We start from the raw sequence: 18,194 nt of genomic DNA, 5'->3' as shown, positions 1-18,194 counted from the left end.
TTTTTTGGAGCCAGGTTGTTCCCAAGATCTTGCATCTGCCACACACCCCTCACACTTCCATTAATAAAATTTTCTAGAGGCCTGAGTTGGTTTGTTGTTGCTGTTGTTGGTTGGTTGGTTTTTGTGTTTTGGCTTTGGAGATCTTTTTGGTTTTGTTTTGTTAGGGGTTTTTTAATCTTTTCATCATACACATAAAGTTCTTTACATGTTCAGGCCAAGTTTGGTGTTTAACTCATGTACTTGTTTTCTTGCTTTCAGAGAAGATGACCAAATCAATCTATTTCTTCAATTTCTTGCAGAGAAAAAAAAAACAGAGGAAAAAGATTAGACACACTCTACAACTGCCTCTGTCTACACGAAAAGGCCGTATGGTGGTCCATCACCTCCTTCACACTTCAGAAGGGGACACCAACTGGCCCAGAGCAATCTTGTTCCAACTACTTAATGATTAGTTTGAATTTTACTTTCAAGTAAGGGAGGGAGAAAATTCAGAGGCCAGACAATTTTTGCATCCAAACACCAGGAAAACACAAATAAAACCAGGAAGAGATTGACACATCAAAATTAACAATTATTATTTAACCTCTAATGAAGGGTTTCCATTCACTGTCACTTAGTAGAAAGTTATTTGCAGCAGCAGTCTGCTCTAAAAAATATTGTTCAATATTCACCAGAGCTCAGAATATCTTAAGGAAAAATGTATCCATGTCTTCTGAATATTAGCAGATTAATGCAGACATATCAGGAACCTTAAAGAGGAGAATACTATTCAGGAACAGTATCTGAATTTATAAACACTAGAAGAACTCATTAATTAGAGACCACTGAGCTACTCCAGCATTTTTACATGCCCTTCTTGAAGCTTAGCTCAAGGTTAGGACCACATTATGTAGTTAATTTGTCAAGTGCACCACTGACACACTTAGCTGGACCTTTAGAACAGGATTCTTGAGCTTCACCTTGAAAGAGGAAGACACAAACTTGATGACAGCAGACACAAGTGATCCTCATAAACACTTTAGTCTCAGTGGAGCTTATTTTATTTGCAACACAGCTTCGTCACCTCTTACCCTGTTATAAGAGGATAGCTTCTCTGGCCATGACAGATCAAGGCTGGAGAACAGTTCCAGTTTACGCAGACCAGTGCACACAGATGCATTCCCAACATGAACTGGAAGCTACCCATCCCTCACTGAGCTCCCAGAACCCAGCTTACAGACAATCTGTGAACATAAAGGGATAACAGTGACTCAACTCCTTATACATGGCAAACTATCTGCTATTATGAATTACTCATTCAGACTCTAAACACCATATTTAAACGTGTGAATCTTCTCACTTTCTTGTTAATAGTGAAGGGCACAGTTGCATTTACATATCTCTGTGAAGGTTAGTAAAGTAGTTTATGCCAGATCCTCGTGGAGGAGGAAACTGGTACACACTCACAGCTTCGTTGTTTTGGTTTTTTTGAGCTACTGTTACTTGTCAAATAGTTTTACGTCAGAACATATTAAAAAATATCTCAATTCAGGGTCACGCCCGTACCAACAGGAAAATCACCCTGTTCTCTACCAATAACTAGTTATTCCCCGGATAATAATTAACGTTCAGGCAATAAACTCATAAGTGTGGATGGAGATAAAATTAATTCATAATCGTCACAGCTAGAACAGTGAGGTGAACCCACCATGGCTGGACATCAGGTGCCCAAAGCCACTCTACCACTCCACTCCTTAATTGAACAGGAGAGGCAAAATAGAGCTAAAGTCTTGTGGGTCAAGGTAAGGGCAGAGAGAGATCACTCAGCAATTACCATCACAGGCAAAACATACTCAACTTGGGGAAATTGGTTTTCAATATTTGTATAAACAATTAATACAATCTGTGTCACCAAAACCAGAAGTGGCAAATAACATTTCACACCAAACACTGCATTTTTTATGCCCTCACATTATTAAGACAGGGCTCACCTTCAGAATACACAACATATTCATTTCTTATGTCCCCTGGAAGAAGGGGGCACACAAGTCAGCCTGATTTACTGGACCAAAAAATAATACTTTATAACATACGCTTGTCATTAAATGGCCACGTTAATAAAGTTAATTTTGTCTGCCAGATAACATACTTGACAGTTGACTAACAGCTACAAAAAAATGTACAACATCAAGAAAAATGCAATCAATGCACAATGTCACCTTGCCTGGCTGAAGCAGTTCAATGTCATTTGGTTCATTTTATTTTTTATTAATGCTTGTTCGATATTTTAGTCCATTTTCAAGACATTTTTCAGAATATCCTTCTGTAGGCAAGTAGTAGTAAATCAAGCCATTATAGAAAGATATTCTACTCCAAGACCCGTAAGTTTGGGGCGAGGGGAAGGGGTTGAGTTTTATTTTTCTTATTTTAAAAACTTATTGATACATAGCACACCCAAATGACAAATGCATCTTGTTTCCACAAATGTTTTCCTCCACAGAAATAAGTAAAAAAACCCTGTTATTATCATAAACCAAGATATGCACCTTCATTATCTCCAATCTCTCAAATTTCTTGCCTTTGTAATTTTTTAATAGTTTTAATATCATGGGTATAAAACACATAGACATCTAAATTGCAGACGATTATTGAAAATTTTAAAATAGTAAGCCACACTAGATTATGAGACATATTCTAACCATGATAATATTGTCCATGAGACTATATAAAATCTGAAAGATAGCTCCCAGAGTGAGGCAAAACAAGTATAATGTTAATGTTTCATTTTGCTGATCTGGTGGGTACAGACACATTGGGAAGGGATAACACAAATTACAGAAGTTCATCTCAGTTTTTAAAGGAAACCATATGTACAGAGAAGAAAATATCATAGTATTAATATGAACTGGGAGTCTCTAGTTAAACACTATAAAGAATGTTGAAGAGGCAAAGCTTAAATTTTTCAAAGCATAGTGAGAACTGTACAATCAGCAGAACTGAAGAAAATAACAAGGAATGTTCTACCACAAAAATAGCAATTTCCACAACACTGCCAGTATTACATGGTAACATTTTAACTTCGTAATAGAAAAGGAAAAGACAGTCAAAAACCTTTTTTCTTCTTCTGCCCTTCAAAATGCAGAACTGTATTTATGTGACAAGACCAGCTGTTTTATTCCAAAACTAACCCTGGAAGATACTTAGAAGCCATTTCTGCCTGGACATCGCTCATCACACCAGATACCTGCACCCAAACCCAGCCAGACAGGAAGATGTGGGAGCCAGAGAAACAGCAAGAATGGCTGATAGACAATAATTTCATATTTTCAACAGCATTATCACATAATTAATTATAGCATCTACTGCATTTATGGAACTAGACTGTGTCAATGTACCCTATGCTAAAACATTTTGTTCTACTCGAGCTATTCCCATATGGGGCAAAGATATTTAAGCACCAGAAATAACTGTTATATCCTACATCAGATATTTAGAAACTTGCAGAAGGTATCTGCAATGATGCTGAATGAGCTTTTAACTAAGAGAGATGCCTTCAAAGTATACAATGCTTAGAGTGGTATATTCCCACAAGCAGAAAATACAATTGGAAAGCAGGAATCATTATACACACATGTTGCTGGCCCAAGTGCCTCCATCAGCCTTGAATTCCTTACTGCTTTCCTCAACATCTAGAAGACAAAACCAGGTATCTTCTGCTAAATAATCTAGGATGCACCACTAATATGCTTTCTTTCATATAAAAGGTAATGGTACTTAGGGATGAAAATTATCCTATATCAATATGAATTAAAGACTTGTTCCTATCATGCCTTAATATAGTTTTTAATGTTTTATAGAAACACTCTTATACGAAGCATGCAGTCAATAAAACCATATGTAGAGCCATATTTCCTCCCTCACAAGCAACATCGTAATGAATATCATTTTATTTCACTAACATTGGGATGAAAGATCACTGCTAAATCAATCAGGGCTCTTGGTGAGGCCCTGGCACAGGTTGCCCAAAGAAGCTGTGAATGCCCCATGCCTGGATGTGTTCAATAGCAGGTTACATTGTGGTTGGAGCAACCTGGTCAAGTGGAAGGTGTCCCTGCCCATGGCGGGGGGGTTTGAACTGGGTGATGTTTAAGGTCCCTTTCAATCCAAAGCATTGTATGATTCTATGATATTCTATCTTTGTAAAATTTAGCTATAACACATTTTTATCACCCACAAAACTATAAATTGATGGTACTAGGCTTGAACTCAGTTTCAAAAAAACCCCAAAAACAACACCAAACTTTTAGTTCCATATTTCTGATTCAGAACACAGTAGAAACATCCTGATGATTTACCAAAGGCACTGATATTACCTACATGGCATACCAAAAGAAGCCATCAGAAAGGTATATGTTTGAGCTGTGTGGGAGAAGGGGGTCTGGTGTCACTTGTATAGTTTGAAATTCAAAAGCAGTTTAAAAAAAGAATTCAATTAGCTCATGCATCTACTGTGAGTAGGAGGTCTCACTGGGTTTGTCAGAGGAAATGCTATTTAATCAACATGATGTCAGTCAAGTGCTTGTCAAACCTACTGCAATTTTTCAAAATCCAAAATCTTTTAAACAATAATTGATAAAAAATTATATAGAGAGATCTGGCCACTTTAAAATAAATTACAGTATTTGAGTCTTTTCTAGAAGTTTCTGGCAGGAGACATTGTTAATATGTTTATTTTAAAAGCCTCCATTTCTACAGTATGGAAGAAATGTTTAATACCCATCCACCCAAGTAGGATTTGGACCATCTACAAGAACATTTAATTACATAATTACGAAATTACATGAGGCAGGCATTAATTTAACCTGTAGCACTTTCTCCCTGAGTTGCATTACAGCAAGTGTTTCTGAAGAGTGAACCACAGGATCACCCAGATCCAGGCTTCCCCCTGGAAGCGTGCTGGGGCAGGTTACTCCTGGGGAACTCACAGCTGCTGCTGCACCCACCTCAGGGGTTAACCAGCTTTACATTAGGCCATTTTAGTGTCACTGCCTGGTGCACAGAAGGATTAGATCAGGGTTCAAGACTCTAGAGATTCAACACAAGATGATACATTCTGAACGAGGTTCAGAAGAAGCTGCAAGAAGTCAGCTCAGGGCTAACACCAATGTCAGAGCTATAGATAAGTCTCAAGACCAACTGCTGACCTTGGCTTTCATGTTTGAGTAAGGTCAGCCTAGAAAACCCTGAATTCCTGCACTCTGATGTGCTGCCCTCCCAGATGGCTGCTGCATGGTCAAAATCCTGGAAAGTTCCAGAGCAGGCATCTTGAGACAGTAGTGGCCAAAGCAACATGTGAAAATTTTGTCAAATGTCATCTTTCTGGAGGACTGGGAATCAGAAGCTCTGAAAATTTCTGGTACAATCTCCTTTTAACAATTTACTACGTCTAGCCATATGCCCAGAAAATTTCTCTTAGATAACAAAAAACTATTTTTTTTTTAATGAAGTGAGGGTCTAGGCAGCAAATGAGATCAACAGTATTCCATAACTCCTAACTACCATCTGTTGGAAATACCAGGTTTGTATCATGCAGAGATATAGGTGTAGTGGTTTGGTTCAAAATACTCATTACTTATTTACCTTCTGTGAGATAAGAATTAGGAGAAAGCAAAGCAGGCACAAAACTTAAAAGAATATAAAGAAGTTTATTAACAGACCTAAAAGAAAGGAAAAAAAAAAATCAGACCAAACCTTCAGAACACTTCTCCTCCCCCTACCTGTCTCTGTTCTCCCACTGACAATGTAAAAAGACAACCCTTGAGATTTTCAGTCAGTTTACCACTTCCATAATAATCTTTTTGCGGTTCACTTAGGGAGAGGAGTCTCTCTTGCTCATGCTATGGAGACATCTCCACAAGAAGTTCTTTCATGGTTTCATTGTCACAGCGAGACAGCTGCCCAGGTTGGTTCTCTGCTCGCATGTGAGAGTCCCTTCCCCCGACTTACAGCTTTCCCCACAACTGCTTTCGAGGGTCCAATCTTGAGCTACTGGGATATGATTTTAAGGTTGAGCTGTTCAGAAACAAAGGTTCTCTTCACCTATCTCTGGGAGCATCTTCATCTCCAGGACTGTCTCTGGGAGCATCTTCATCTCTAGGAACAGAGGTCTTCTCCTTCCGATTTGGAGCAAGAGTCCTCATCACTTCCATTTCTCCCTGTTCAAACTTCTCATCAAATTACAGCTGCTTCAGCATTTGCTTATTTCAGCACAAGTACTTTTGATCACAATTACAGTCATTTGCTTGTTTCAGCATAGGTACTTTTGCTCACAAGTACAGTTTGAACACTCCACCTGCCATGCTTTCATGAAATTACATCAGGTGCTCTGATGTATCATAGTCCATCACCACCATAGCTTTACAACATAATTTCAGCTTCTAAGCATCTCCTCTTTCTCCTCCCTCAGGGTTTCAGCTCTCTATGGTGTTTTCTTCACCTTCCCTCTTCCTCAGACTCGGAAGAGCATTAATGTTTGCAGGCTTCATCTGTTCTGGAGGAAACATACAGCACAAAAAAAGGGTTAATCTCACCTGGCCCCACAGCTGGAGTTTGCTTATCGCTGTTGGTCACATGATCTTTGCCAGGCAGCAGGGCAGCTTCAGATGAATCTTCGGCCACACTGGAGAAGGGGGGCTGTGGAGCCGGGCCACGCTGCCTGCACATAACAGGGCTGGGTGGGGGGGCGCAGATGGAACAGGGCCGCATGGCTCCAGGATGGCTATGTCCCAGCCTGGCCTGGGCCGAGCAGGGCCCGGCCCCACTGGGCCGCATGGGCCCCCCCCCCCGTTACCTGTCCCAAGGCTGGAAGCAAGAGAGAGCTTTAGTTAGTCCATTCTTAAATGTGGACTACAGAGGTGTGTCAAGCTCTCTAAGTGGCTTAAAAAGTTGTCAATATTCAAACTAGCCAGTTGATAGGTTCTGTCAAGTCATAGGGGAAGCTGTAAGCACCTCTTTGCAAGAGAATCACTTCTGTAGCTATGCTAATCCATGACATTTGGTTAGGCTGGAAGCAGTGTGGTGGGGCACCACAAGGCTGATGATATTAAGGAACCGTGAGGGCTTCTCCAGAGGACTAAAACTTCTGCATCAAATTCTCCCAACAAGGAGCAAGTTCACTTCAGATAAGTGTCAGGTCACAGAACAAAGCACATTCCAGCTTATGCAAAAGTACATAAAAAAATATGATGGATGAAACAGCTTCATAAGCATTTGTGAGCTTCAGCAGAAGCTCTCAGCACAGATAAAGCTCTGCAAGTTCAAAGGGAATTATTCATAAGAGGAACGTGTGTTCCTGCAGCAGTAGATGAACAAACTATTAGGCCCAAATCAAATGGAAGAGTTCATGTTTCTATGCTTGAAACTCTGGTTACCAGCTCCCTGCTAACTGAGGAGGGTTTACCACAACTACACAAACTGCACTAGGAGACTAGAGGTAAACAGATTTAGATAAACTGGAACAGAAACAACTTAGAGTATTGGCAGTACCACAGTGAGGCCCTACTCAAAGCAACAGGTAGTTCTGAAAAAGCTTAGTTTGATTGATAAATTTTTGAGTTATTGTACACATGAGGATTCTTTGCAGCCTTCCAGTGAGCTCGGGTTATAAAAAGTGCGTTTCTGAGAAATGTAACTTCATTTTTCTTTGCTTTGGAGACAAACATTCTGGGGAAAGTCTTTTGAAATCCCTGGGTTGTTTTGCAGCTACTGCCAGAATCAGCGAAGGAATGAAGACAGTCTCCTCTAATCATACTGAGCTATAAATTGCTATTAAGACAGCCAGTCCTTTCACAAAGCATGATTCAAAATGTATACACCTGTATTATATACATACATTTAATAAAGAAGATCTCACTATGCATCTACACATGCAGCACCATCTGGCAAAAATGCACTTTGTTATTCGGAAAGAAAACTGCACTTGATCACTAATTTGTCTCAGAGCCATCCCCACTATTGATACAGACTGGGAGATGTACAGATCAAGAGCAGCCCTGCTGAGTAGGACTTGGGGATACTGGTAGACAAAAGAAAAACATTGGAATGGGGCAGCAATGCAACACTTGCAGCCCAGAAAGCCAATCTTAAGCCGGGCTGCATAAAAAGAGTAGCTGCAGGTCAAGGAGATGATTCTGCTCTACTCCACTCTCATGAGATCCTCCCTAGAGTACTGCATCCAGCTCTGGGGTCCCCATACAAGACAGATCTTTGACAGCAGCTGCAGAGGAGAGAGAAAACTGTTAGAGGGCTGGAGCATCTCTCATTTTGGGGAATGTTCAGTCTGGAGAAGAGATGACACCTGGGAGACGTTACTGCAGCCTTTCAATAAAAGGTGGGGGGGGAAAGCAGGCTTATAAGAAAAATGTAGATGGGCATTTTACCAGGGTCTGTAGTGTCAGGACAAAGGGAAATAGTTTCAGACTCGATTACATCCAATTTAGATGGTTTTAAGTAAGGCTTTTTTGTTTACTTTTTTGTTAAAACACGCAATGAGGGTGGTGAGGCCCTGGCACAGGTTGCCCAGAGAAGCTGTGGCTGTCCCATCCCTGAAAGTGTCCAAGGCCAGGTTGGAGCAACCTGGTCTGGTGGAAGGTGTCCCTGCCCATGGCAGGGGTTTTCAAACTGGACTAGATAAGCATTAAGGTCCTTTCCAACCCAAACCATTCTATGATTCCATGAACCATCTAACAGTTGACCAGGATATCCCTAATTTTCAAACAAGAAACCAACACCATGGATAGTTTTGGACTGGAGGTTTTTTGTGGGGTTTCAGGGGTATGTTTTGTTGTTGGTTTGGGGTTTGTTTTTCGAAGTTCATCAAAATCAAGGTATTTAAGACAAGCAGCGGACAAAGAAGTAGTTAGTTGTAGAAATGGATGTAGCATTTTATACCATATAACTGGACAACCAAATATGCTGAGCTTCAGTCTCTCCATCATCACCAAGAGAAGAATTTGAAAACTCAGAATATTGAAAAGGCTCTGGCTGGTGTCCTTGAAGAAGTGGATCTCAAGGTGATAATTATCATAATAACCTGTCACCAGAGAACTACTCTTATGTAGCAAATGCACTATAGACAGATGCATTTTAGCTAAAATCCTGAAAACTCTGAAGCATTTGGGTGTAGCAGGGGGGGTCCCAGGAGCAGGGGAATCCAGCCAGAGTCACGATACGAACACCGATACGATTTGAGCATCATGCTCCAGTTTTATTATTCGGTTACACCAAGTTATACTTTTTCCCAAAGTTCACGCCCCTTTCCCATGAGAAAACCTCTAAGCAGCAGGGGAGCTGACCAGTGTATACCTTTTCCCAAGGCTGTTCAAGGCTGCCGGCTGGCAGGTGCCTTGCAAGCCTATCTTCAGCCTGAGGCCCCTTCAGGGGTACTTCTGCAACAGCCCTGGGATGCCCAAGCCCTCCTGGGGTATCCTATATTCCACAAGGAATTTGGGGGATAAAATGATTATTCAAAACCTAAACACCAGATTTAAATGCCTGCCTGTTGCCACATCTAACCTCTGCATCTTCAAAACTGATCTAAACAACCCAGTCAAACAGATTCCTGCCTCCACTTAATGTCACGGTTTAAATGGACTTCTGTTCCACACTATCACAAACTCTGTAGTCCATTCCACAAACACGGGATTACAGTTTTATTTGAAGGTCTTTTTCTTATTGTCAAGTTCAGCCTATATCATTAGAAAGAATGAATGTTTAAATTGGCAATCACCCAAGTTATGCTTTTGCTTCTTTATGGTTGGTTGTCACTGTGTTTCAAAGAAGCTCAAATGCAATTTTCAGAATTTATTACAACCTATTTTAAGTAGTGCAGAACGTCCAATGACAATTTTTTTGTTGTTTTACTGTTTCGTATAAGATGGGCATTCACATTTAATCATATCCAATGATTACCTCAATGAATACAAATGTGTTACATTATCTTTAAATAAATGAATGTCAATATGTTCCAGGGTAACAGAAGTAATTGCATATTGATAACAGTCATTATCGTAAGTCATGGTTGCTGGCAGAAAACCCACATGTATTTTTTAATAAGGTGCAATATTATGGTCTATTTTGAGATGATAGCTTTCTATTTCCCCATACATAATACAGTATCACTTCAATATAGCTGGCAGACGCTGAAAATAGATAAAAATTCAGAATGCAAACCTGCAAACTGTAAGACTTTACAGTCTTTTGAAACTAGTCTGGATAGTCCAAATACCTCAGAAAAAGTGATATGAGGGAATCATTATCTGTGCCAGGCTGATGTACCTTCTGTTCCACTCACCACAGTAGATAATAGCAACCAGAACATTATCCCAAATTGATACAAACAGGTATTTCAGACTTTGCATTGTAGCTCATTGCAGTTTGCAAGGTAATTTGAAAGACACTTGAGAAAGGGACACGTCTCCCCTGTTTTTAAGGGGCACAAAACTTTAACTTAGATATTCTGTCTGCATCTGTTACATGAGAGCAAGGAAGTTCTAACATCCAATATCAGGATTGGAGGCTCTTGTTCTGCACTACTGCTCTACTTTGTTGCTTTAAAGCAGCAGAAAGGCAGAACTTATTAAAATGAGCAGACAACTGCAGAGTTCTGCAGTGTGGGCAGATTATCCCCTGGAAACTGCCAAGGCTGGAGATGACTGTGTAGCAGGTTTTGGAAAAAAAGCTTCTGAGGGGTCTTACCTGGGCAAGGATTTTAATGTGGGTCAGTAATGTGTGGATCAGCAAGATCACAGCAAGGTCAAAGCTGAGTGACTTCCTGCTGGCATGCCTGGAATATGAGCCCATGACTGGAATACTCTGCCTACTTTGAGTTCCCCACAAAAAGGACCAACAATTAGCCCTCAGGGGAGGCAAAAATAAGAGTGCACCTTTAACTTGCCAATGAAACAGAGGCTTTAGTTCATGAAGTGTGAAAAGAGACTGAAGAAACAAGTTTTATTAGCCCTGGAGAACAGGAACCTTGCAAGAGGTGGGTGTTGCTAATGCTCTCAGCAGCCTATAGCATGGCTGTGGAGATGACATGGCTCTTGACTCCTCCCCAAGTCAATCAGTGAAAGGACAAGCAACAACTACTGCCTGCAGCAGTGGAGACTCCCATTGCATGCAAAAAAATATTGGAATTTCTCAGTGGGAGTGCATAGACCCTGGCAAAGCAGATAGACTTACTCAGAGAGGATCCACCACCTGTGGAGATTTCCAGAACCCAAACAGCTGGGCCTACCTAGAGCAGAGTTAGTTTCCATCAGAGCAGCTCTTACAGTGCTGTAGGTTAGACTGTTGACCAAAACAGTTCTGGTAACACAGTGATGTTGCTTTTGCTGAGCAGCATTGAGGCCTTTTCTTTGTCACTCTGCCTCACCAGTGACCAGACTGGAGGAGGGTGTGCAGTGGGCTGGGAGTGGGCACAACCAGGCAAGTGACACTAGCTAGATACTCATATCATGTAACAACATGCTTAGCAGTAAGAGAGAAAACAAGGGGGTTTTGGAGGGTTTGCCATCTTTTGCTCAGAAACCTGTGTGGTTCAGCCTGCACACAGCAGGCGGCAAGTGATTGCCACTGAATCACTTCACAGAATCACAGCATCATTAGTGTTGAGAGGGACCTCTGGAGATAACCCTGTCCAATCCTTGTGCCAAGGCAGGGTCACTTGGAGCAAGTGACACAGGTGGTTTGGAATGTCTCCAGAGAGGGAGACTCCACACCCTCCCTGCGCAGATTGTTCCAGTGCTCTGCCACATTCAATGTCAAGAAGCTCTTCCTCATGTTGAGGTGCAACTTCTCATGTTTTAGTTTGTGGCCGTTGCTCCTTGTCCTGTCACTGGGCACCACTAAAAAGAGCCTGGCACCATCCTCTTGACACTTGCCTTTGAGATATTTATACGTATTAAACATCTTGCTTTATTTTTCCTCTTGTGAAACAAGTTTATTCCTTTCACTCTTGACACCACCACCTGAGTCAGCCCCCTAACAGTCACAGAAGGGTTGGTGTGAGGGATTCAGAAGAAACACAGGTGATCAGCCTCACCAGAGCACTGTGCCATCCCTTGGGAATGCACTGCCACACCAAGCCCCACCACCTCCCGAGGAACACCCAAACCAGCACTGCAGGAAGAGCCTCACTTATAATTACTCATAACTTCACAAGATAAATACACAATGACACTGTTTCGTAGCACAGTTCTGTCATTCCATTGCAGTCTCCTGCAGGTAAAAGGAAAGTGTCAGCTCTAACTTTTCTTAGTCATGGGCACAGAAATAAAATGCTCAGGCACCCAGAGAACATGGTCACCAAGAAAGCTTTTTCCGCAAGTGAGGAGTGGAGTCTTAGGGGGGCAAACAAGCCCTGAGTGTTCTGAACTCCTCTGTAAGGAGGTATAATTAAATCTTCATTTGTTTCTATGCAACTGTTCCATCAAAGTCTCGAGCCCGAAGCTTTTTATCCAGCAGCCAAAGCCTGCAACTTTTAAAAAGCCAAATATTTTGAAGCGTTATAACGTGAATGCCTTTAAGGCATGCCCTGAAAGCAACCCACACTGCCCCGAGCCCTCAGGCGGGTAGGCCCTGCCACCATGGGCAGCACAGTGGCCCTCGGGGTACTCATCAAACCTGTGGTTTGAGGTTTTATTTCTGGTGTTTTTGTTGGGTCTGGGGTTTTTGTTGGATCTGGGGTTTTTGTTTTGGTTTTTAAGTTATGCCCGGCCCAGGCCCGGCCCCGTCGGCCCCGCCGGTTGCCTGGCAACCCCAATCAGCCCAGCAACCGACACCGGCCCCGGCAGCCAATGCTTCACTTCTCTAATTAATTCTTTTTAATTACCTTTTCTAATTAACTTTGTTAATTCATCATAAGTAGTGTGATTTTTCCACTATGGCCAGCACGTAGCAAAGCCACTATTGTTAGAACACAGTTTGGGAAAGCTCCTGAAACTAAGTTTTGCTAAACCAGCCTTGGAATGTGTCAAAGCACAGAACCTGGGGGAGAGATGTATTGCCGAGAACTGCGCACAAAAGAAGGCACAATTTATGGACTACAAGGACGTCTTGCAGAAACCAGAGATAAAGAAGAAACTAACAAAGACAGTTCAGCAATTGCACTGAAACACTCTCTGAGAAAAAGATAATAAAAAGACTGCAAATGTGGGCTAATTAGCATGAGAATGGAGAATCAATAAAAGAATACTAATTAATGAACAGAATTATTTAATTTATAGCCAATGAACATTAATTGCTTTGTTTGCTAAAAATATATAAATATTGAGAAGTTTTCAAAGTGAGTGTGCACATTTGGGGAGCGACCACACACACACCAAGTACTGTGAATAAAATAATGCCTGCCTTCTAATATTAACGTTAGTTTGATTTATCCCAACATTTTTGGTGACAACAATTAAAAGCAACAGCAAAATAGGTACATGTTCCTTGAGGTCGAGTTGCTGGTCTTCCCTCAGGGAGGAAAGGGATGCTCCTGCATTCCCCACACCTGCTCCTGGTTCAGCCCCAGGTGTGCAGAATGGACCCCACCCTCATTTGCAGCAGCAGTTACATTAGCAGAGTTCATTGGGGCCAGCTGTGGTGCTGCAGCCACACCTGAAGATTATCATTGTTGATTGGGTGCAGTCAGGCCAGGGCATGTGTTGGGAGAACCGTCTGGAAGGGCCAGGACTTGATGGACCTCAGCCTCAATTTGGGGTGTCTCCATGATGCTGGATGTCCAACTGGGGCTTGCCTAAAGGCTCAGCAGCCTTGGAAAGCATGCCAGGTGTTAGGGCTTCAGAAATGGTTCTGGATTGGGGTGATATGAAGGAAAGTTACCCCTTCTCCTGTGCCTTTCTTGTCCTTAACAGCAACAATGCACTTCCTGAGAGCACCAAGAGCCTTACAAACCCTCCAGGATTCACCACACACCCAAATTCTCCCCAGCTCCACATTTGAGTTGTGGAAAATATTTCTCTGACATCCACCGAAAGATACAGCTTCTGCAAAGGAGGAAAGGCCAACAAAAATATATCCTTCAGTAACCAGTTGTGACTGAGCACATGCACTTAAAAAAACCCTTCACTATTTGCATGCTACTTATTTTTAATAGTAGAGGTCTGGCAATGTTGGTAATTAGTGCAAGTGTACTGTAAAGTCAATTTGAAAGTGGGCATCTAAAAAACACTGAATTTGTAGTAATTTACTGCCTCATGAAGGGCATCTAATTTGGACACTGAACATTTTTGCAGTGAATAAGCATTTCTATGAATTTCAATACACATAGTTTCCCACAGAGTGAAATTTTTATGGAAAGTTGCACAATTCTGAGCTGCAAATACTGTGTGTGCTTAGTTAGCAGTTTTATGAGCAGCCAGGTTGTGGTTGCTATCAGGTATCTTTTTTTGCTGTGTGCTCTTCTTTAACTTCACAGCAAGTATAAAGGTTGTTTTTCAGAGAAAATCGCCTTTCCACTGAGAATTAATCTTTTTTGGTATGCTCTCTATTTCTGGCTTTCGCTATTCTGCTGCTGTCAAAATCCAGGTTCTCTTACAAGGTGACTGACACGTTGAGTACCCCTTCCTTCCCTCAATTTTAATAATAAAGGATCTACAGACATAATGATTTGTTTGTGCTCTTGTACATTTTCTGTTGAAGGAATTTTTCCTTTTGTATGATTACTCTGCTCCAATTTAAGGCTGAAATAGAGCCACACTGTTAAAACTATCCAATGGGCACCAAAGAAGTCAATACCTGTCCGGTCTGTACATTATATTTCCTACCATTTTCAAAGTCCTCAAGATTTAAAAGGACTCTCAATTAACTGTAATAACTCTGAAACTGGATAAAACTGTCATGCATAGTTAGGTGAAGGTCTCTCCTCACTGAAAGCAAAAAAGGGGAATGAGACTAACATTGATAGTATTTATAATGCACTTAGGTACAGTGGCAGAGCTGTCCTTAATACTGATCAGTATAGGAGAAGTTATGTGACAAAAGAGGATTAAAGCAGAAAAGGTTACAATTTCAAAGGAAACTTCGAAGATGAGGTTGTTTGTGTTCAACAGGAGACACATAAGGCAATATTTTAAAAATACCAGTATTTCAATTAATTCCACGCATCTCATAATACTACAGATTTGGCCTGTGTCTCTGTACTGAAACATAGAAATGATATTATGATGTGAGTTATCAAATAAAATAAATCCTAATTGGGGAGGGTGAGGGCGTGGTACAAGTAGCAATTTTAATGGATTTCCTGTGTGGAGGGCTGGTAGCTCTGTTGCTGAATGATGTAAATGAGATCAGAATTTAGTCCAAGGTTCTGTTCTCCATTTCTAAACCGGTTACCTCCCACTATGGCAGATGTGAATACATATGGGAGAAAGAACAGAACGGATCAGATCCATCTAGTGGGAGGACAGGAACAATGTACATATTGATCTATTACATGTAACCACAAATCAAAGTTAGAATTTTCATATGGAACAGGAACATATGTATTTGTTTCATATATGACTTGCATTTTTAATAAGCATTACATTTAAAATCTTATAAAGTAATAGCACATAAAGATATGATAAATGAACACCAGAAGTTATGTTACCAGCTATTCTTTAAATCAACACATTCTACTTTATTAGGTTTATAGCTAATGTTAAATTCAGAATTTTCCTATGTTTGAGCTTGGGGTCCTTTAAATATACCTAATAGGAACTTAAATATTTCTAATAAAAAATAGGGCACAGTAGAACTTTTATTTCTAATTCTTCATCCCTGCCCTGTCTGTATTCTCACTCTTAATGCCGTTAGTATTTGTTATTTTTTACAGTGACTGGTTTCCTGGAATGCATTTTCCAAGATGAGTTCATGGTAACTATTTATTGTGATGGGATCTTGTTTATGTTTCTGTCACATCATAAAAAGTTACCTTTACAACAAAAGAGCTGAAGTCATGATGGAAAATCATCCAGAAAGTTTCTGCATTATAAAAATATGTAAATTATGCAAAACTAAGTCATGCCTGAAGGGTGAGAGACAGGAAGCCTTAAAGTAAGTTGACACAGTTTGTGAAGTGACAGACAGGCCTTGTTCTTGTGCAGTTTTTTAAATGGTAGGAAATTCAAAGAAAAAGGCCTATAGTTAAACTGAAAATCACATATCTCCACAAATCTGAAGTAAATGTTTCCTGGGATGATTAATTTGCTGGCATGAATATCCAGCAGCTTGGCACATGAGAGTCAGCCCTATCTGGTCAAAAGTTTAATGGGACATGGCTTTCATTAATACTTCCACCATTTCTTCCAGTATTTTTCCATACCTACACTAAAGCAGAAGTAGTAATTGAGCTGCTGAATGTTTCCTCTCTCTCTCTCTGTTGTATTTTACTGCAGATGTCCTCTGAAAGGATTCGCTGCTGCCATAAAAAACTGCTATTGATGATGAAAAATGCATTAGATCAAATTATTCCTTCAAAACGGGCACAGCCTTGCAGGAAAAGGATGAAGGCGCAACATGAAACTGGAGGATGTAATTCTTGATACCCAAGATGATGGGAGTGGATCCTTGCAGGAAGATGCACCCATTCACCTGCCAGCTGTGTTGTGTAGCAGTTTTATTACTGTTCCTGTTAGCAGGAGTAACTGGCTGGAAATGAGAGAAGTGGCAGAGCTTTCCAAAGATGGTGGAAGTTCTCATCACCATGACAAGAAAAGAGGAGGAGAAGGGAGAGGTTAAAACCCTCTTACAGCTGTCCCCTCTCCAGAAAATGTCTGCTTAGGCCAGTGTGCTGTTTTACACAGTTTCCAAGGACTAGAGTATAATCACTGCTGGAAACTGTGCTGGGAGAGGGGTGTTAGGACAATAGTGAGTATTAAACAAGGAACATAAATTTTCACCTGAAAACTGTTATTTGCACTCAGGTTCACATAGGAGCTTTAGATCCTGACCATTGTGCTCAGGAGTATATAAAGAAACACCAAAAAGTTGATTACTGTCCTGTAGGGAAAAATAAACACTTAAACCTACTAAGTTCCAACTATTCTAATTTGCATTGTAACTCTATTCCTAGAACTTAGAAAACTGGTTCAAGGGGGGGTAAATCTGGTTTCCTGTGAGTCCATCCTTGTAAAGCTTAATAAATCATGTAGTAATTTCATTTTCTGAGTCACTGTGCTGGTTTTGCAGCATATTTGCCAAAAAGCAAAAGTTCAGAAGAGGGATGCAACCTGTGAATAGAAAAAAGGAGAAAACTGGAAAAAGGGGGTAAAAAGTAAATACTCTAAATATATCTATATATACACTTCATATATGCTTTAATTTATATATATATATGTACACACACAAAGTGTAAGTCCTAAAGGCTGCACCTGCAAACAAAATCCTTCAGTTTAAGAGCCAGTATACATCTGCTAGCTGCCATTCTGACACGCTATGGGAAAGTTGGCTCCTTTTGCTGTACATTTTATTAGAAGAAAGAAGAGAAATCTGGATGGTCGTTGGACGGTTTCCAGGGCTACAGTAAACCATGCTACCTGAAAACAACCCAGAGGACAAGAGTTCATGTTTCCTCAAAAAGCTCAAAAATAGTCTAAACCTAGTGGTGACTGAGAAACAGAGAGGAGGCAAAAAGAAAAAACAAATGCAAAATGTAACTACATCTAGAGCACCTCAGCTCTATGGAAATGAGATTTTTTTTGAGATGCCTTCAGTACCTCATGCACATGGTAAATTATTTATTAATATAACCTGGTACAAAAATTATGTGAAGAAAAAGAAGACAAAATTAGGCCCATGATAATCAATTATCAAATGTTCACTATCTAGATTTTCAGTGGATTTTTTTTTAAATAGTATTAAGTGCCTAGAAATGGTTGGGTTCAATCATATTAATTTATTTGTCAAGACACAGCATAATAAATACTTAGCAGTCCTGGATTAAATGTCCATATGTCAAATTGCTGTTCTGTTCGCTATCAGCTGATGTTTATTTGTTCAGAAGCCTGTCAATATTCTTCAGAGGTGCTATTAACACCTAAATTTAAATTCTTTACGTCTGTACATTATTTATGCTGTCTAGGGGAAACGACTCTTCATAGCAAGAACTTAGTTTAGCATTGTGGGCTGTCTACTGCAATGTCCTCTATCTGTCATGTGATAAACTGAGG

The 18,194-nt window shown here is 40.5% G+C and overlaps 1 long non-coding RNA gene across 4 annotated transcripts in view; it reads right to left on the bottom strand.

Moving 5' to 3' along the window:
* Positions 1 to 6,417: 6,417 nt before the first annotated feature.
* LOC125328915 overlaps positions 6,418 to 18,194 on the bottom strand; it is a 36,102-nt gene continuing 24,325 nt past the window's right edge. For 3 of the 4 annotated variants that reach the window (XR_007204952.1, XR_007204949.1, XR_007204950.1), the window contains one exon: positions 9,417 to 17,255. This is a non-coding gene — a long non-coding RNA (uncharacterized LOC125328915). Of the gene's footprint in view, positions 6,530 to 9,416; positions 17,256 to 18,194 lie in introns of those variants that run through there. The other variant, XR_007204951.1, reaches the window with a different exon arrangement.

Source organism: Corvus hawaiiensis, chromosome 7 (genome assembly GCF_020740725.1).
Source record: "Corvus hawaiiensis isolate bCorHaw1 chromosome 7, bCorHaw1.pri.cur, whole genome shotgun sequence".
Lineage (NCBI taxonomy): Eukaryota > Metazoa > Chordata > Aves > Passeriformes > Corvidae > Corvus > Corvus hawaiiensis.
This window is presented reverse-complemented; position numbering and strand designations above follow the sequence as displayed.